Source organism: Zalophus californianus, chromosome 9 (genome assembly GCF_009762305.2).
Source record: "Zalophus californianus isolate mZalCal1 chromosome 9, mZalCal1.pri.v2, whole genome shotgun sequence".
Lineage (NCBI taxonomy): Eukaryota > Metazoa > Chordata > Mammalia > Carnivora > Otariidae > Zalophus > Zalophus californianus.
Window position 1 is genome coordinate 29,786,335 of NC_045603.1, and position 21,984 is coordinate 29,808,318.

Sequence of the window (21,984 nt, forward strand, 5' to 3'; positions counted from 1 at the left end):
AGACAGGAGCTAACCACCCTTTTAATATTCTTTTGTAGAACTAAAATATCATTCTGAGAGGGATTGGCCTCTGTTCCCATGCCCAGCCATTGTGCAAAGGCACTGAGCTTCTACCCAATGGAAGAGAAAGGCTATAAGGGGAATGACTTTATTTAGAAGAAAGCATGGAGAACTTCATGCCTAAGGGTCATGCCCAAGGATGTGCCCTCTCAAGAGTGATCAAAGAGGAAACATCCAAGCTACCAGCCCCTGACTGAACATGCGGAAAAAACTGTAAACTCTCTAAACTATGACAGTCTCCAGGCCAGGCATACAAATTCAATGGTATAGAAAAATATCTAACTGACTAAGATGACTAAAGTACAGCCTTTGACTAATAAATGACTTATGCTGATATAGGGATAGTAGTTGCTAAAAGACAAAAATAAGCAAAAAAAAAAAAGGAAAGAAAAAATATATATATGAGCAAAGATACTACAGAGGGAAATAGACTTCACAGAATTAATTCAGTCAACTCATTAAAAACATAAACAAATGACAAAGCAAAAACAACAATAACATTATCCCAGAGGGACCAATAACTACAATATGTTATCTAAAATGTCCATTTTGCAACAAAAAATGACAAAACAAAGACAGAGAAAGTGCAACCCATATATGGTTTTAAAAAACCAAGCTTACAATAAAATTGCCTTTGAGGGACACAACTAGTAGATTAAACAAAGACTTCATTAACAACTGTAACTATGTTCAAAGAACTTAAGGAAACAATGTCTAAATAATTAAGCATTTATTTATTCTTAATTAGTTTAAGGTAAAAATAGTAATCAGGCATTGTTAATAACATAGATAAATAAAATGAATGACCACAATGTCATACATAATGGCAGGAAAGAATTGGTAATACAGTATTATAAGATATTTGCATTAAATGTGAAACAGTATAGTGTTATTTGAAGGTACATATTTGTGAATGTATATTACAAACTCTTGGGAAACCACTAAATATTTTTAAAGAAGCATAATTAATACAATAAGAGAGGAGATAAAACTTGATCATATAAAATGCTTAATTAAAATCTGAAAAGAAAGAAAAAGAAGTGAGGAGGGAAGGAAAAGCAAAGAAAAAAATAATGAATATAAGAATGCTAACTTTGATCAAAAGAAAGCTGGAATAGTTATATTAATGTCATAAAGCTGATTTTAGGACAGGAAAATTTCCAAGGATAAAAAGTAGTATTATGGGGGGAGGAGTCTAAGATGGCGGAGGAGTAGGAGACCTTAGTTTTTCTGGTCCCAGAAATTCAGCTAGATAGCTATCAAATAATTGTGAACACCTGCAAACTTAACAGGAGATCTAAGAAAAGAATTCCTGCAATTCTACAAATAGAAAAGCAACCACTTTCTGCAAGAATGACAATATAGAAAAACTCACCTCAAAAAAGAGAACAAGAGGGAGTACTGACTGCCAGTGACCTAACCAGTATGGATATAAGTAAAATGTGAGAACTACAGATCAGAATAACCATTATAAAAATACTAGCTGGGCTTCAAAAAAGCATAGAAGATACTAGAGAATCCCTTTCTGCAGAAATAATTATAATCAAGTCAAAATCAAAGAGGCTATTAATGAGATGCAATAAAAAAATGAAGGCTCTAATGGCTAGGATAAAAGAAGCAGAAGAGAGAATTAATAATATGAAAAACAAAGTGATGGAGAATAAAGAAGCTGAGAAAAAGAGAGATAAAAAACTACTGGATCATGAGAATTTGAGAGAAAATTGATACCATAAGCAAAACAACATTAGAATAACTGGGATCCCAGAAGAAGAGGAAAGAGAGAGAGGGGCAGAAGGTATATTGGAGCAAATTATAGCTGAGAACTTCCCTAATCTGGGGAAGGAACCAGGCATTCAAGTCCAGGAAGTACAGAGAACCCCTCTCAAAATCAATAAAAATAGGTCAACACCTCAACATATAATAGTGAAGCTTGCAAATCTCAGAGACAAAGAGAAAATCCTGAAAGCGGCTAAGGACAGGAGGTCTGTAACCTACAAGGGTAGAAACATTAGACAGGCAGCAGACCTACCCACAGAGACCTGGCAGGCCAGAAAAGACTGGCATGATATATTCAGGGTGCTAAATGAGAAAAATATGCAGCCAAGAATACTTTATCCAGCAACGCCACCATTCAAAATAGGAGAGATAAAAAGCTTCCAGGACAAACAGAAACTAAAAGAATTTGTGATCACTAAACCAGCACTGCAAAAAATATTAAAGGGGATCCTTGAAACAAAGAGAGAGCCCAAAAGTAACATAAACCAGAAAGGAATAGAGACATTATACAGAAACAATGACTTCACAGGTAACAGTGGCACTAAATTCATATCTTTCAATAGTTACTCTGAATGTAAATGGGCTAAATGCCCCAATCAAAAGACAAAGGCTATCAGCTCGGGGGGGAAAAAAAAAAAAAAACCCAAGACCCATCAATATGCTGTCTGCAAGAGACTCATTTTAGACCCAAAGACCTCCAGATTGAAAGTGAGGGGGTAGAAAAACCATTTATCATGCTAATGGATGATAACATCAAAAGAAAGCTGGGGTGGCAATACTTATATCAGAAAATTAGATTTTAAGCCAAATAAGAGCTGAGAAGGACACTATATCATAATTAAAGGGTCTATCCAACAAGAAGATCTAACAATTGTAAATTTTTATGCCCCTAATATGGGAGCAGACAATTATATAAACCAGTTAATACAAAATTAAAGAAACACATTGATAATAATACAATAATAGTAGGGCACTTTAACACCCTACTCACTGCAATGGACAGATAATCTAAGCAGAAAATAAAAAAGAAAACAAGGGCTTTGAATGACACAATGGACCAGATGGACTTCACAGATATATTCTGAGCATTCCATCCTAAAACAACAGAATACACATTCTTCTTGAGTGCACATGGAACATTCTCCAGAATAGATCACATTCTGGGTCACAAATCAGGTCTCAACTGGGAACAAAAGGTTGAGATCATTCCCTGCATATTTTCAGACCACAGTGCTTTGAAACTGGAACTCAATCACAAAAGGAAATTTGGAAAGAACTCAAACACATGGAGGTTAAAGAGCATCCTACTAAAGAATGAATGGGTCAACCAGGAAATTTAAAAAGAATTTAAAAAATTCAAGGAACGAAATGAAAATGAAAACACAACTGTTCAAAACCTTCGGGATGCAGCAAAGGCAGTCCTAAGAGGGAAGTATATAGCAATATAAGCCTTTCTCAAGAAATAAGAAAGGTCTCAAATACACAACCTAACCTCAACACCTAATGCAGCTGGAGAAAGAACAGCAAATAAAGCCTAAACCCAGCAGGAGAAGAGAATTAACAAACATTAGAGCAGAAATCAATGAAACAGAAACCAAAAGAACAGTAGAACAGACCAACGAAACTAAAAGCTTGTTCCTCGAAAGAATTAATAAGATCAATAAACCCCTGGCCAAACATCAAAAAGAAAAGAGAAAGCACCCAAATTAATAAACTCATGATTCAAAGAGGAGAGATCACAACCAACAGTGAAGAAATACAAACAATTTTAAGAACATATTATGAGCAACTATACGCGAACAAATTAGGCAATCTGAAAGAAATGGATGCATTCCTAAAGATGTATAGACTACCAAAACTGAAACAGGAAGAAAAATTGAAAACCTGAAAAGACCTATAGCTAGCAAGGAAATTAAAGCAGTAATCAAAAATCTCCCACCAAACAACAGTCCAGGGCTGAATGGTTTCCCAGGGGAAGTCTACCAAACATTTATAGAAGAATTAACACCTATTCTTCTGAAGCTGTTTCAAAAAATAGAAATGGAAGGAAAACTTCCAAACTCTTTCTATGATGCCAGCATTACCCTGATCCCAAACCCAAACAAAGACCCCACCAAAAAGGGGAATTACAGACCAATATCCCTGATGAACATGAATGCAAAAATTCTTACCAAGATACTAGCCAATAGGATCCAACAGTACATTAAAAGGATTAGTCACCACAACCAAGTGGAATTTATTCCTGGTGTGCAAGGGTGGTTCAACATCTGCCAATCAGTGTGATACAAATATTAATATAAGAAAGGACAAGAACCATATGATCCTCTCAACAGATGCAGAAAAAGCATTTGACAAAGTACAGCAACCTTTCTTGATTAAAACTCTTCAGTGTAGCAATGGAGGGAACATACTTCAATATCATAAAAGCCATACATGGAAAGCCCACACCAAATATCATTCTCAATGGAGAAAAACTGAGAGTCAGGAATTTCCCTAAGGTCAGGAATATGACAGGGATGTCCACTATCACCACTGTTGTTCAACATAGTCCTAGAAATCCTAGCCTCAGCAATCAGACAACAAAAAGAAATAAAAGGCATCCGAAGCGGCAAAGAAGTCAAACTCTCACTCTTTGCAGATGATATGATACTTTACGTGGAAAACCCAAAAGACTCCACTCCCAAACTGCTAGAACTCATACAGGAATTCAGCAATGTGGCAGGATATAAAATCAATGCACAGAAATCAGTGACACTTCTGTACACTAACAACAAGACAGAAGAAAGAGAAATTAAGGAGTCGATTCCATTTACAATTGCACCCAAAACCATAAGATACCTAGGAATAAACCTAACCAAAGAGGCAAAGAATCTGTACTCAGAAAGTACTCAGAAAAGTATAGAATACTCATGAAAGAAATTGAGGAAGACACAAAGAAATGGAAAAACGTTCCATGCTCATGGATTAGAAGAACAAATATTGTGAAAATGTCTATGCTATATAAAGCAATCTATACATTCAATGCAATCCCTATCAAAATACCATCAACTTTTTTCATAGAGCTGGAACAAATAATCCTAAAATTTGTATGGAACCAGAAAAGACCCCAAATAGCCAGAGGAATGTTGAAAAAGAAAACCAAAGCTGGTGGCATCACAATTCCAGACTTCAAACACTATCACAAAGCTGTAATCATCAAGACAGTATGGTACTGGCACAAAAACAGACACATAGATCAATGGAACAGAATACAGAACTCAGAAATGGACCTTCAACTCAGTGGTCAACTAATCTTTGACAAATTAGGAAAGACTATCCAATGGAATAAAGACAGTCTCTTCAACAAACGGTGTCAGGAAAATTGGACAGCCACATGCAGAAGAATGAAACTAGACCATTTCCTTACACCATACATAAAAATAGAATCAAAATGCATGAAAGACCTAAATGTGAGACAGGAATCAATCAATATCCTTGAGGAGAACACAGGCAGCAAGCTCTTTGACCTTGGCCACAGAAACATTCTTGCTAGACACATCTCCAAAGGCAAGGGAAACAAAGGCAAAAATGAACTATTGGGATTTCATCAAGATAGAAAGCTTTTGCACAGGAGAAGAAACAGTCAACAAAACCAAAAGACAACCAACAGAATAGGAAAAGATATATGCAAATGACATATCAGATAAAGGGCTAGTATCCAAGATCTATAAAGAACTTATCAAACTCAACACCCACAGAACAAACAATCCAGTCAAGAAATGGGCAGAAAACATGAACAGATATTTCTCCAAAGATGACATACAAATGGCCAACAGACACATGAAAAAGTGCTCCATATCACTTGGCATCAGGGAAATAGAAATCAAAACCACAATGAGATACCACCTCACACTGGTCAGAATGGCTAAAATTAACAAGTGAGGAAACGACAGATGTTGGTGAGGATATGGAGAAAGGAGAACCCTCTTACACTGTTGGTGGGAATGCAAGCTGGTACAGCCACTCTGGAATACAGTATGGTTTTTTTGTTCCTCAAAAAGTTAAAAATAGAGCTACCCTACGACCCATCAATTGCACTACAAGGCATATACCCCAAAGATACAAATATAGTGATCTGAAGGGGCACCTGCACCCCAATGTTCATAGCAGCAATGTCCACAATAGCCAAACTATGGAAAGAGCCCAGATGTCCAGTGACAGATGAATGGATTAAGAAGATGTGGTATATATATATACAATAGAATACTACTCAGCCATCAAAAAAATGAAATCTTTCCATTTGCAATGACATGGATGGAACTAGGGGGTATTATGCTTAGCAAAATAAGTCAATCAGAGAAAGACAATTTATGATCTCACTCATATGTGGAATTTAAGAAACAAAACAGAGGATCATAGGGGAAGGGAGGGGAAAAATAAAACAAAATCAGAGAGGGAGACAAACCATAAAAGACTTTTAATCATAGGAAACAAATTGAGAGTTGTTGGAGCATAGGGGGGTGGGGTGATGGGGTAACTGGGTGATGCACATTAAGGAGGGCAGGTGATGTAATAAGCACTGGTATTATATAAGACTGATGAATCACTGAAACTAATAATACACTATGTTAATTAATTGAATTTAAATTAAAAAATTCAGATAAAAAAACAAGAAACAAAAAAACCCCAAAAAGATAAATAATACAAAATCCACTTTAAACCAAAAAAAGAAGTATTCTATAATGACAAAGGAGCCAATTATCCAAGACATAATAATCATAAGCATAAAAATAATGTTGAAAAGGAAGAATGAAGTTGGAGGAACCACATTTCCCAATTTCAAAACTTACTATAAAGCTACATTAATCAAAAAAGTGTGGGAGTGGTATAAGAAGAGACAGATTGTTCAACAGAATAGAACTGAGATTCAGAAATAAACCCATATGTTTATGGTCTAATGGTATTTTACAAGGAAGCCAGGACAATTCAATGGGGAAAAGAAGAGTCTTTGGGGGCACCTGGGTGGCTCAGTTGGTTAAGCGACTGCCTTCGGCTCCGGTCATGATCCTGGAGTCCCGGGATCGAGTCCCACATCAGGCTCCCTTCTCAGCAGGGAGTCTGCTTCTCCCTCTGAACCTCCCCCCTCTCATGCTCTCTCTCTCTCATTCTCTCTCAAATAAATAAATAAAATCTTAAAAAAAAATAAAAGAAAAGAGTCTTTTCATCCAATAGTTCAGGGACAACTGGACACCCATATGTAAAACAGTGGAACTGGTTCTCTACATTATACTATACTCAAAAATTAACTCAAAATTGATCATAGACCAAAATGGAAGGCTAAAACTAAAACTCTTAGAGGAAAACACAGGAATAAATCTTCATAACCTTAGATTATGCAATGGTTTATTAAATGCCACCAAAAGCAAAGGTATACAAGAAAAAAATATAGGCTAATTGGACTCCATCAAAATTTAAAAAAAAAAAACCTTTTTAGTTTCATAAGACATTATCAAAAAATGGTAGAAAGAACAGTAGAAAATATTTGCAAATCTTGTATCTGACAGAAACTGTGCTCAGAATATAAAGAATGCTTAGAATGCTTAGAAATCAACAACAAAAAACAACCTAATTTTAAAGTAGGCAAAGTGTTTGGATAGACATTTGTACTACATATGGTATGGTTTCATTTATGGACTGAAATGTCCAAAAAATAAATCTATAGATAAAAAAAAAGCTGATTAAGAGTTGTCTAGGGCTTGGGAATGGGAGGGCACGGACGAAGCCTGTAAAGGGTATTCTTTAGGGGTGATGGAAATCTTCTAAACTTAGACTGCAGTAGTGGTTGCACAACTCTGTAAATATACTGAAAGTAATTAATTGTAAGTTAAGTAGGTGAATTTTATAGAACATTAATTATAACATCTTAGTAATGATGTTTTTTTAAATGATTGTATTAAAATTATCCCACAAAGAGTACAAAAAGATAGGAAAAGCCTCTATAAGTATGACCACCCTACTTAATTTGTACTTTCTTGTGTCCTCATTTTTTACTTCCTTTTTACCCCAATAGTTACTCAGAGAAAATTTTATGTTAAAAAACTTTACTATTAATTTGATTTTAATAGGTGAAAATGTTTCTTGTATTATTTATGATATGGATATACTATGGGAAATGGCTAAGAATACAATAATATTTTTATGTTCTCTGTATGTTTAAAATGAAAACACATTCTCTGCACAATACAAAGAATTAAATATTAAATCACAGTATGACAATATTTAAGTCCATATTTAAAAATCATTTGTTCCTATAACCTGGAAAAGACTGAGAAAGATACAAACTTTATATACAACCTAAATGGATTCTGTTTAAATACATCCCTAACTTTTATGTTATCTAATGTTTTAGTTTTATCTTGTTTATTTTTAGCTCACATATTAGACATGATTTATTTTACCTAACAGTCCATTTTTGCTTAGGTTTACTCACATCTTTACTAATTTCTTTGCTCAATTATTTCTTTTTGAATTTTTTATTTTCTGGGTCACTTTCTTTTCATTGAAATACCACTTCAGTACTTCCTTTATTGAAGATCTGTTCATGGCAGTTTTTCTCCATTTATTAATCTAAATACATGTATTTCACCCTCATGCTTAAAAGAGTCATTAGATACAAAAATTAGGCTGACAGTGATTTTACTACCACATTCCATTGTTCCTGTTAAGAAGTCTGCTTTCATACTGATTTTTGTTCATTTGTACATAATCTTGTCTTTCTTCTTTAGTCGTATTAAAATATTTTCTTTATTTCTGGTGTTCTGTAGTTTCACCTTGAAGTACCTACATATGCATTTATTTTATATACATGGCTTAGGATACATTATGTTCTCTAAATCTTCATCAATTTGGAGACACCTTAGTCACTATGATTATTTATATGGATGTTACACAATGGGGAAAAGGGAATTCTTAAACTGTTCAGGGACTATTAATTCTGTGTATGGAGTTGACATTGAAAGCTGGCGACCGGAAGCATAGCAGGGCTCCATTGTGAGCATGGAGGTATGTGAGGGGAAGTAGAAAATGGAGTCCTGGTCAAAATCTGACTTACACTGAGTTTACTGGGTCTGCTGACATACCCAGTGTTCACTTCTGCTATTCCTTAATGTAATATTGGGATCGATACATTTGGAAGTTAACCCCTACATTGGATTTAACACACATTGGCTGGCAGGGTAAAATCTAACAGGGAGAGGAGCCAGATGGAAGCCTCTAAAATTATATCCCTACCCCAGCCAGTGAATTAATAGTGAATTAAAAATAACCACACCTCAAAAGATGGTAGATATGATATTCCTTACAGAAACTAGATGGACCCTGGAGAATGATTTTAGACCACATCAAGCTGAACTTGATCAGTAGTAACCCTAATCATACCATATGAAGCATGGAATTTTTATTATAACAGAAAAATAGGACTTCAGCTACATGGTCTTATGGGCTGAATGGTGTCCCCATAAATTCATATGTTAAAGTCCTAACCTCCAGAGCCTCTGAGACTATATTTGGAGATAGGGTCTTTAAAGAGGTAATTAAGTTAAATAAGATCATAAGAGTGGGCCCTAATCCAAATGATGAATGTCCTTATAAGAAGAGGAGATTAGGACACAGACAAGTGCATTCACAGAGAAAAGATCACGTTAGGACACAGCAAGATATAGCCATCTGCAAACCAAGGAGAGAGGTCTCAAAAGAAACTAAACTTGCTACCACATTGATCTTGGACTTCTGCTTCAAGAACTGTGAGAAAATAAATTTCTGTTGCCTAACTCACCCAGTCTATCATTATTTGCTATAGCAGCCCTAGCTAACTAATATATATGATACATGGCCATTAAGTCAATGGTGACTGTGTTCTACTCTATCTCAATTAAAAAAGAGTATCATAAACAGTTTGCATTCAAATGTAATGGACAACAATAACCATTCATAATTTTGCTCCAGGGATATGTTAATTCTCCTGGTTTTTGTTATAACATAGTCCATAGATATTTGGACATCCCATAGAATTTCACATTTATCCATTATAGAAATAACATCATATTTATTGGGCAGCATTACTAAGTTCTAGCATGCAGAGAATTTGGAAAGACACATGCTCTCCAGATAATGGAAGATAAATTTCTATAGAGATGTAGAGAGGCCTGTGATTTCAGCAAAGGATTTAGACATATAGAGGTCAGATGTGTGTCAGGACAACTCCTCTTGAGTAAAAGACAAATTACTGCATCTTGCATCTTCTATTGAAAAGAAGCAAGCCTGATGCCTGGTAAGTCTTTCTGGGTTCTGAAGAAGATATATTACACATTTCAGAATGCTCCTCCAGCTCATAAGATGGGTGACATGAAAGACTATTGATTTTGAGTGGGATCTTGAGTACAATAGGGCTCTGCAGCAGGTCCAGGATATGATGCAATCAAATACATGCTGGGCCATGACATCCAAAAGACCCTACAGTGCTCAAGTTGTCGGTGGTGGAAAAAGATGCAGTGCAGAGTTTATCCCAAGCCACAATGGGAAAATCATTACGCAGACCCTGAGGTTGTAAAGCAAGGCCATTCTATGTGCAGCAGAGAATTAATACACCTTCTTAAAACAGCTGTTAGTAAGCTACTGGGCCCTGGTGGAGAAAAACCCTTGACTATAGCATTCTAAGTGACTGTGCATCTGGAACTGCCATCATGAGCCTGTTTCTGTTCAACCTACCAAGTCATTAAGTTGAGAAAGCCAAGCAGCATCCATTATATGGTATAAATAGTACAATCAGGATAAAATATGAGCAGCACCAGGATGCATGAGCATGTTTCCTGAGCAGATAACCCAAGCCCCGGTATGGCCTATTATGATTGTCCTAGCACTCCTTCCTCGGGTCCCACCCACGGCAGCAGAAAGATATGACTCTGAAAGAAGAGGACAGGTAGGCTCAGTATGTGGTTGAAATCCATTGGTGGCCTTGAAAGACAGTGGCAAAATAGTATCTTCCTAGCAGACAGAGCTGTACTTTGGTACACCAAGTCATCCTCTTTGTATATGAGGAGAAATGCTCTGAGGTGGAAATATATATAGACTCAAGAGCAGTATGACCTGACCAATGACCTGACTGACTAGTCAGGATCCTGTAAGAAAAAAGAATAGATGACAGAAGACAAGCACGTTTAGGAGATTGTTTGTGGATGACAGATTAACATATGGAAGGAGACACAACTAATGTTCATCAGAAATGAATCAGACAAAATAACTTGGTCAGTTGACAGAGTCTTTGTCACTAACCACTCCAGATCTGAAATACTGGGCAGGGACAGAGGCTGCGCATGGGTCCAACAACATGTACTCATACTTACTAAGGCCAAATAGCAATGGCTGCCTTTGAATGTTCAACTTTTCAACAACAGAGACCAATGCTGAGTCCCTGATAAGGTATCATTCCTCCAGGGGACCATTTGGTAACAAATTAATTACATTGGACCCTCTATCTTGGAAGGACCAGTGACTTATTCTGAGTATGTGTTTGTCTCTCCTGCTCACAGAGCCTCAGCCAGCACTACCTTTGGGTCTTAGAGAGTTCCTGTTCCTACAGAAGTGGAATATGGGCGCCTGGGTGGCTCAGTCGGTTAAGCGACTGCCTTCGGCTCAGGTCATGATCCTGGAGCCCCGGGATCGAGTCCCACATCGGGCTTCCTGCTCAGCAGGGAGTCTGCTTCTCCCTCTGACCCTCTTCCCTCTTGTGCTTTCTATCTCTCATTCTCTCTCTCTCTCAAATAAATAAAATCTTTAAAAAAAAAGTGGATTATGATGCATATATGGGACCCACTTGACAGCAAAGAAGATAAAGGCATGCGACCATAACAATGGCATACACTGTCTGCATTTCACCCCCTACCATCTGGAAGTTGCCATTCTGATAAAGTATTAGAACAGACTGCTGAGGGTACACCTGAATGGGCAATACTCTGCAAGGATGGGAAACTACCTTCCAGCATGCTGTATGCACACTGAATCAGCAAACTCTATGTGATGCCATTGCTCCGATAGAAAGAATACATAAGCTAGGTACCAAAGACTGGAAAAAAAAGATGATGCCACTTCCCATTATTCCCAATGGCATACCGAATGATTTTGCGCTTGCTGTCCCTGCAGGATTAGAGGCCCTGATTCTAAAGGGGATGACCTCTCCAGGAGAAAAAAATAAAGATCCCATTGGAACTACTAGTTACGGCTGACACCTGAGCACTTAGGACTCCTTTTGTACAGAGACCAGCAGGCAAGAAGTGGAGTCACCATATACACAGTGGTAACTGACCTTAATCAGAAGGACAAGATGGGGTTTGGAGACATATATGTGGACTCAAGTGATCAACTTGGGACATTTTTTGGTACTCCCTTGCTCACTTGTGACTGCACAAATGCAGCAATCCCACCTAAGAACAGTATAGTTACCAGGAACTCAGACTTGGAAAAGCAGGTTTGGGCCATACTACTAGATAAGCCACCAAGATTGGCAGAGGTGCTAGCTGAGGACAAAAGGAATCTAGAACAAATAGTGTTACTTCATGTCACTAACCTCTCTTCCACATTTTCCCCCCAAAAGAGAGTACCACTTGAACCCTTGATGAGATCTCCTCCCTAAATGTGTATGAAGAAGTGTATTAATATGGCCCAAGAGGTGGACTAGAGCAGCTGTCTAGTTGCACCTGTCAGATCTTACAAAAAAGAATTACTCTTCTGCTACAAGGAATGCAGTTCGGAGGATAGTGTCAGCCTCGATGCCTTCAGGATCTGCCTCAGCTTTCAAGTTGAAGCTATGATTTTCCCAAGCCATTGCTGTCCAAGACTGAGCACAGAAGGGATACTAGGTTTAATCATTTCTGCGCAACACAGGATTCCTCAAGCAGCACTCCTGTTTGTTCCAAAGTCCCCATTGGTTTGGCTGAGACTTATTTCTCTCTGTCAAGTCTGAGGCTCTTTCTGACTCTTTTATTGCCTCCCCACTTTCTCTCAAAGCATCAGATCTAAAGACATTCCACTCATTTTCCTTCCTCATCGTTTTTATCTTTCACAGAAGGTAGACTCCAGTTAATCACTTGTTTCAATATCTGTTTCCTACAGGTCCTAATTAACACAGAACTAAAAAATGTGGTAGAAGTATATTGTTTAAAGTTTATTTACCATCAAGGTAAATCTCAGCTAAAGGGTTTGAACAATATCTAGTTTGCTGTGTGCCCAAAGTGGAAGTCAATTATCTTTGCATTTTCTTGCTTTCTCAATCCTATGCTCCATATTATCAATATGGACTTCATTTCTTCAATGGCTTATTTTTCTCCTCCCTTTTTGACCAATTTCCCAATTTCATCTTCTCTTATTTTATCAGTTTTTTTCCTCTCAGATCTTATGTATGCTTTGAGGTTTTGTGAATAAGGATATACTATTTCATTAACTTACTAGACTCCATGGTGATACTGCTGGTGACCAATTTTATCTGTTGAATATCACTATTTTTCTGGTGGTTCTTCTCCAATAAAGAGTTTCCTCTTCCTGTTATCCTTTTTATAATATTGTTACACAGAACCTATTTCTTTGTTTAATTATTATTCATCTTTCAGTGAAGAGTCAGAGAAAAGTCGAGTCATGCTCCAAGCAAGGAAGAATTTTTCCTGGTTCACATGAAGTTCCTCATCGCAAAAAGTTTACGTAGGTGGGTGACTTGGTTTCTTCTTGGCTAAAAGTGAGCACTAGTCACTTCTGTAGGCCAGCCTCCATCTACTTCCCAAACGTAGGTGTGTCTTGTACATCTGCAGTGGACAGCTCTTCCCTGACTTCCTGAACCCCAACTAAGTAGAGGGGAGGTTCCTACCTATCCACACTCTGTTTCCACTGTTAAATTAAAAAAAAGGACCAGCTGGTTTTCTCCTCTTGGAGGTCTCTTCTACTCAGCACTACCAGGTGCTGCCAGCCTGTCCTGAAATCTGCACCTCTGACTGACAGTATTGTACTTTGTGTTAATATGCTTTCTAATTTTATCCGAGATGAAGACTGCCTTTCTTGTTTTTCTCTCTTTTTATTATTCTAGGGTAATTCCCAAGAAGAGAATGGCTTTCATAAAGGTCTTGCGAGATAGATGATTCCATATTTATGCTCTCTTGTAAAAGAAAATAAATAAATAATAAAAATCTTCCTTAAGATATGCCAAACAAAATTTGTGGCTCTGACTGTAGTTTGTCCTTTTCACTATAGTTTATCGAGTATAAAACACATAGCATTATAGATGGTAGTTATAGTGCCTTTATATAGAAAGAAGTGAGAGGGAGAGAGAATGGCAGGATTGTATGTTGTGAGTATCTGGGTGCTCTGCCTTGTGACCAAAATATGGAGCAAAGTTGCAATCAGTGATAGAAACATCAAGATAGATTTTTGTGTCTATGTAGCTATTCCCTGCATAGGAATACCCAAGGCCTATCTCAGGAAAATTGCAATCTCCTTGAAGAGCCCCATGATTAACCTGGGATTGTAGCAATGAGGAACAGCAAATAAAGTGGCTAAGAAGCTGGCATGTGGGTCTAAGATAGGACGCCTAGTTCTCTATAATTAGTGAAACAATAAGGAAATCCGGAAGTTTCCAGAAGCCCGGTATATAAGAGTGGAGACAATGGTGTACAGAAGCCTGAGCTTGGGAAAAAGAAGTCTCATAGTGTGATGACCTTGAGATCAGAGACTATAGCAAGTCAGAGTATTTCAGGAATATTTGCCATTATAACAAATTCTAAATTCTCAGAGGCTATAAACATAAACATATAAATAATGCAGATTACTGGATTAAGACAAATCTACCAAACTGCAGCTGAGGCCAGCAGAGAAATATAGATAGCAGGTGGATCAAAGTTCCTTCTCTCTGAGACCAAAACATATTTAAGCCTTCCTCTGTATACAGGCACCACTGAGGAAGAACCAGGGAAAGAGACCCTGATTGCTAAAGGGAATGAGAAAGGTTGATCAGTACTGAGAGCTCTAAAATGACTTAAAGAAGCTTTTAACCTTTTAAGCCTTAAGAAACTGAATTATGTTTAATTGGCAAGGTTGCAATTTTTCTGCCATAATAGAGTCCCAGGAACATAATATCAGTTATAGAAAAATTAATGTTTTGATTTGTTTCTGCATGTTGTGCTACACAAACAAAACTGAAGTTATATTTTATATGTAAAATTGGACCCCGTTTTTTCATGTTATAAAAATCATTTTCCATTTTATTAAAACTATTTGTAAATATCCATTTTAACAGATGCCTTTCACATCTTGCCAAGGCAGTTTCTTCTGCCTCTCTCTAGTCTGAATTTTTACATTAAAATCTTTAATCTACAGTCAGTTTTGTTGTCTTGAGAAGATGTAACATTTTCCCAAAATCCTAACAAATTATGCCATCTCTTTCTATTGAATAATTCATCCTTGTCTCACTGATTAATGTTCCCAGTTTATTATTATATTAAATTATACAACAGAATTTATTTTTACTTAGACTAATTGTGCCCATTTTCTCTACTGATTTGATAATTATAGTTTCAGAATATGTTTTAGTATCTGGGAGAGCTAATCCTGTTCAACATTTTTCTTTTTCATTGTTCTTAGATCTTTTCTACTTTTTATTATGATGAATTCTGAAATCATCTTGTCAAGATTTAAAAGGAAAATGTCATTGATATTTTAACTAGGATTGCATTAGATATGTGCATTAATTGTTTTTCCTCCATCTGGAGTGTGGCATATCTCTACATTTATGTATTTTATTTTGCATATATCTTAGCTTTTGTTGGTTGTTTGGTTTGGTTTGGTTTTCACCTACAAGTTGCACATGCTTCTTTTTAATGTAATAGTTACAAGATATTACCTCTCATTCATTTTATAATGTATTTGTACTAGTATACAGGAACTATATTAATTTGTTGTATATTTTTATATGCATGGTCATTTGCAGAACTTTTACTAACAATTTTACGAGTAGATTGTTACTGGCATTTTAGTTGGTTGTTATATTTTATTTAAGACCACTTCCTGGTTTGCCCTAGACTTGCCCTGTTTCCTTTTTGTCCCTGGGCACATAGATCAATGCTTTTGCTTCTGCCTGCTTTAATGACATGGTGCATTTTTAGCTTGCAGTCATAATGCTTTCTTCTACATGGGCCTAAGAATGACAGTGTGCACTGGCACAAAACAAACAATGCCATAAATATGCATTACTTATAGTGTATTGATTAACATTATCTGTGCTCACAAATATCCATTAAACAAGATTATTGTAGCAGTTTCCAAACAGTGCCCTGAAACTATAAACTATAATTTGTGGTGCACAGCACAAGTAACAAAATGCACAAACAGCTGTGGCCCTGGTGAAAGATTCTTGCTTCCAGCAGGTCATTTGCTTTAGGTCAGAATGAAAATGCTATGTCTCCCTTCAAGAGAGTTAACCCAGGCCCTAGGCAACTGGTCAGCCTTTAACATCTGGAAGGATCCAACGAATAACTTCTTAATTACATCTACCTGAGTCAGCATAAGTGTTCTGGGAAAACTTAATGCTTTTAAAGGAAAAAGTATTCTCTTGACTTCATAATGACCAAACAGATATTTTCAACTAGATACAAATTTCGTCTGCTGGAATGCTTGAATGTAGGGGAAAGACCACTCAAAAACAAAGTAAGAGATTTGGCATCAGTTTTCCCATAGAGGTTCCTTGTAATCAGACAGAGAGGTTCTATTCTATTTAGGTTAGCCCCGTCTCCATTCTAGAAGAGTCAGGAGCTTGGGCCTTCAGGGGCTGCCATCTCTAGAACTTCCATTGTTAGCAGAGTCCCCCACAGTCTTGTCAGTTGCACTTCCTTTGTTCCTGCCTTTCATCTCAGCCACTGACCTGATGCTGCTTTAGCTGAGATAAAATAAAGATATCTGTAGATATTCACAGGGGTCTGAGTAGGAGGTTTAACATCACAGTAACTCAGAAAAAGATGAAAAGGTAGAACTAGCAAACAGCAGTACACACAAGCTACAACTTTATTTGGAATTGCTATAGTTGAACAACAAAGGGAACAGGTTGACTCATTTAGTTTCTATTGTACTGGAGTGATGGGGTTATTTTAGTATATGTCCTAGCTATTCCTTTGAGAGCATCAGATAGAAACGGATTGGGTCCAAGCCCCAGTGAATACATTTGGCTCATAATATAGTTTGCATTTAAATCAAATTTATAGTTGCCTAAAATAGACCCTCCAACTGTGCAGAAGTCATATAAGTAGCAGTCAGAATGGTAAGAGTGCTTTTTCCCATTCATTCAAAAGCACATAAGTTGCTAAAGATTCACTTTTCAATTGTTATCTGTCCCACTGAGTTTGCAAGGGTTCAGCTTCTCCTCAATTACAATGAAATGATGTACTTTTGTCTGCTGCTGTTTTAAATCCCTATTATCTCTAAGTGTGTTTCCCTGTAATAATAAAAGGTGTCAAGTAAAGCACCAGGAGGCTCCAAAGATTATTGTTCTTTCTTTCTCCTTCTTTTAGTCTTTCTTTTCCCTTTTCCTTCTTCTTATGAGGATTCACAGGTATGGTCTTGCTTTATTCTTCTATAGGATGGTTCTCAGCTGGGGAGATTTAGCTCTCCAGGGGACATTTGGCAATGTTTAGAGGTATTTGGGATTGTCACAACTGTGCAAGCATTGCTACTTGCTGGTGGACAGAGGCTAGAGATGCTGTTAAACATCCCACATTGCACAGGATAGTTCCCACAACAAAGATTTATCTAGTCAATAGTGTCAATATTGAAAAACCCTGTCTAGGAGAAACAAACAAGATTGATCAGGCTTATCTTTTATGTGATTTTTTAAAGAAGGTAAATTGACAGGTTTTCACTCTATTTTTGAATTTTAATTTTGAACTTAGAATTTCACTCTAATTTTGAATTGGTTTTTATAAATGTAACTTTCCATGAAGTCACCAATGAATCACTAAAATTCTTATTTTTAAAAAATCATTTATGAGATTTAAGCCATTTGTCTCAAGGTCTGATGTCACTTTCCTGTTTCATATTCCCCTTATATATTGCTGATGTATCTAATTGAAATGATTTTCCTGTGATAGAAAAATACCACTGAAGTTCTTTGCTGTTTCATTGTCCTGGCAAAGGTGATAGTTTAAAACAATTTTAAGTTTTTGAATCTTTCTGAGAAGGATAAATGTTCAGGTTATACTGTGATCCTATCAAGGTAAAGTGAAGAGACTATAGTGAAACCTAATTATCTCATTTCATATATTTATATTTTCCCAGTTATACTTGAGTTTGATTCTTTTAATATTTTTACTTTTCATTCTTGTTTTTTATAAGGATTCAGACAGAAAATATCAGTCTTTCAACTTTTTCATATAATGAAATTCTCCTACTGCTATGGCCTGAATGTTTGTGTCCCCATAAAAATCCTATGCTGAAACACTAATCCCCATTGTGGTGGTATTTAGAGATGGAGTCTTTGGGAGGCAATTAGGCCATGTGGGTGGAGCCCTCATGATAGTATTAGTGCCGTTAAAGGAAGAGAAAGAAGAAGCAGGAGTTTGTTTGTGTGTTCTCTCTGTCCCCCTCTCCAATTCCCCTCTGCCACGTGAGGACATAACCAGGAAGGGGCTCTCACCAGAAACCGAACGCAAACCGAACCCACCTGTATCTTGATCTTGAATTCCCAGCCTTTAGGACTGTGAAAAATAAATTTCTATTGTTTAAGCCACCCAGTCTATGGTAGTTTTCTTATGGAAGAACAAACTGAATAAAACATCCATAAACTATGGAAAAGTAGTATGCATATTGACAGTTCAGAAAAAACACTTGGTCCCAGGCACAACATGATCAAGTCCAAATGATAATATCTTCATATGTGGACTGACTGGGGCCAATCATTACACAAATAAGGAAGATATTAAAAGAAATACGTCTTATGACATATTCATATCTCTGGTATGAAGTCTTGGATAAATAAATCCTATATCTACACCTAGGCCCTTTTCTCTGGTCTCTAGGATTAGATTTACACATTAAAAGAAAATTGTTAAAAGTCTTTTCAAAAACAACTCAAAGACAGCAAAACATGTGTTTCTTTCAGAGACCCCACTAGACATCAAATGTTCAATCTGTTTTATCCCCAAATGTACCAACAGAAAGAAATAACGTCGATATTTAAAGCAGTGCTTCTCAACTGGAGATGATGTTTATAACTGGAGACATTTTTTGTTATCACAGTTGGGGCAAAGAGGGCTTGCTACTGGCATCTAGTGGGTAGAGGCCAGGGATGCTGCTAAATTTTCAAAAATGCACAGAACAATGCCCCCCACTGAGAATTATGCAGCTGCAAGTAACAACAATATCAGGGTTGAAAAACTGTGATATAAAGTATAAACCAAAGATGAGTGCTTACAAATAGTCCACTCACTTTAATGCTGTCAACTTCAGAACAAGAAACCAGATTAGAAAATATGCTTCTGGATTAATAATGACTGTTTTTTAACTGTAAGGGAAAGAAAGAGATTTGGGATTTAGTGTTCATGACAATGAGAGCATATGTTTAGCAACATAGAAAGCATGTAAACACATAAAGCAAATAAAAGGCTGCACTGTGGTTTTTATTCTCATTTTTCTTCATATTATTAAGCACCATTCCACAGTATAAAGGCTCAGAAGGCAAAGTGGTCTTTCAGGTACTTTAGAGTACAGAATACTCCGGAAGCAAATCCTAAACAAATATGATTCATAGTTACTCCAAAAAGATTCTCCTGAGACTGACTCATTCTTGGATTATACCCACAGTATGCTCTAAGGCCCTCCAACTGATGCGTCACTTTATAGCAACAAAATACCTGATCAGTATTCCTACTGGGTGCTCAAATCACAAAGCTTGAGTAAGACATTGTTAGAAAGTGTTGGAGGGTCAGTAATGTGTCCTCCAGACTGAGAAGGCACTTTAATACTGAAAAACAAAGTAAGCCACTCCACACCATTTATACAGTCTTATTCAGGATAACTTACTAGCAGGAGCAATTGGGCAGGTGGGTGGATGGAGGGACAATCCGCAGGATATTACACAGCTATTGTTGGCTGCTGTTCTCTGTCCCATATTCTCTGTCCCCATCCAGACCTTAATCCCCATGGGATTGGAGTGAGAGGCATGATGGTGAGGTCAAAAGGTAGTTATCTAAATTGGCATCATCTGTGTGCCAGAGGGTAGAACAAGATGGAGGGCCAAAGATGGAGTCCATGTTTCAGCACTCCTACAGACATAGTTAAAATAAATACAAATAATTAATTTCTAATTTATCATGTAAGGAATTCATAGAATTTGTAACCTCCTAAGTAGTAAAAAATAAAAATATGAATAGCTTCAAATAAGGTTTGCCACAATTAGTATATAAAGAAAATCAGAGAAAGAAGTAGATTACGATTATGAATAAAGGATTATTAAGGGAAAGTAGATATTCAGGCCACATTCCTGGCCTTTGATGTCAACAGCAAGGATCATGATAAGCACTTTGACATTGTTGCTTGTCCCATCGTGGTACCAGGTCAGGAACCTTGCTATCCTGAAGGGATCATGGGTCTGAATGGTATAGTAAGTTTTATTTCAATTTTAATATATCTGAATTGTGAGGGTTTTTTAAAAAATGCTTTAAATCATATAAACAAGTCACTTTCATTGTGCTTAGCTCACAATAGGTGCACACTAAGTACCTGCTGAGTATAAAAAATATTAGTACAGATAATACAGCTTATTCCAAGTAAAACACTTAAAACTGACATTTTATGATTGAAATTAAAGCACAGAGAGTTTAAATAATTTTACCACAGGCACACAGAGTGAAAGAGACAGAATCAAAGCATTGTTATGCTAATCAAATAGAAAAAAGGAATCATCAATAAATCCATCATCTAGTACTTTTTGCATCTTAGTATATATGTCAGCTCAGATCTTCATAAGTCCATATAATTTGTTAAGTAAGTCATACTATTCATATTGGCTTGGAATCTTCTTTTTGCACTGAACAATGCATCATAGATATTTCAAATCAGCAGTCAACATTTCCCACATGAGTATCTGATTAGTAATCTGTGGAACCCTAATCCAAAGTATGTTAAGAGTGGTGCCACCAAAACAAAAAGAAAAACAAAGACAAAAAAACTGTCTCTAAACAAATAAGTTTGGAAAATGCTTCGTAAACACAGTAAAATGAAAAATGTATTTACTGAAGGACATTTCAGGACATTTAGTATGCCTATGCACATTTTAATTATCCAATGAGACATACAGATTGTTTCATTACCCAAAATTAATTGATGAAATACTTTAACTACAGAAGAGCCATCCAACATAAATAGGTAAAGCAATATAATACAGTAGTCTACTTTTTGAGTGCTTATTCCATGAAGGAACACTATCTGAGCAAAAACCAACCATATATGTATAATCATTTACTTATAGATTATATGCATATTCTACTGTACCAATGGATTGTGTGTATTATATAACACAAAAAATAGAAAAAAATGTGAATAAAATGAGTTAATGTATTTTAAAGGCCCTGCTAATATTAATAGCTATTATTGTTTTGCTAATATTAGCAATTATTTCAAAGCACTTAGGGTAAACTTCATCTTTATGGTAGTTGGTGTAAATATAGATTTTTTTTGTTTTGTTTTACTTTTTTTTAATTGATGTATAATTAAACAGTGTTAAATTAGTTTCAGGTGTACAATATAATGATTCAAAAACTCTATACTCAGTGCTCATCACAATAAGTGTATTCATTCCCCTTTATCTATGTCGGGAGAGAGTGAGTGAGAGAGAGAGAGAAGGAGCAGTGGGGGGCAGAAGGAGAAGCAGACCCCACTGAGCAGGGAGCGTGATGCAGGGCTCAATCCCTGGACTCCAGGATCATGACCTGAGCTGAAGGCAGACACTTAACCGACTGAGCCACCCAGGTGCCCCATTGAATATAGATTTTAAATAGATATTGATGAGGGTGCCTGGGTGGCTCAGATGGTTAAGCGTCTGCCTTCGGCTCAGGTCACGATCCCAGGGTCCTGGGATCGAGTTCCGCA

At 36.6% G+C, this 21,984-nt stretch overlaps 1 long non-coding RNA gene across 1 annotated transcript in view; it reads right to left on the reverse strand.

Annotated features, from left to right (window-relative positions):
- The window catches only part of LOC113922729, a 136,964-nt gene that overhangs the window by 59,539 nt on the left and 55,441 nt on the right, over positions 1 to 21,984 (reverse strand). The window lies entirely within an intron of this gene.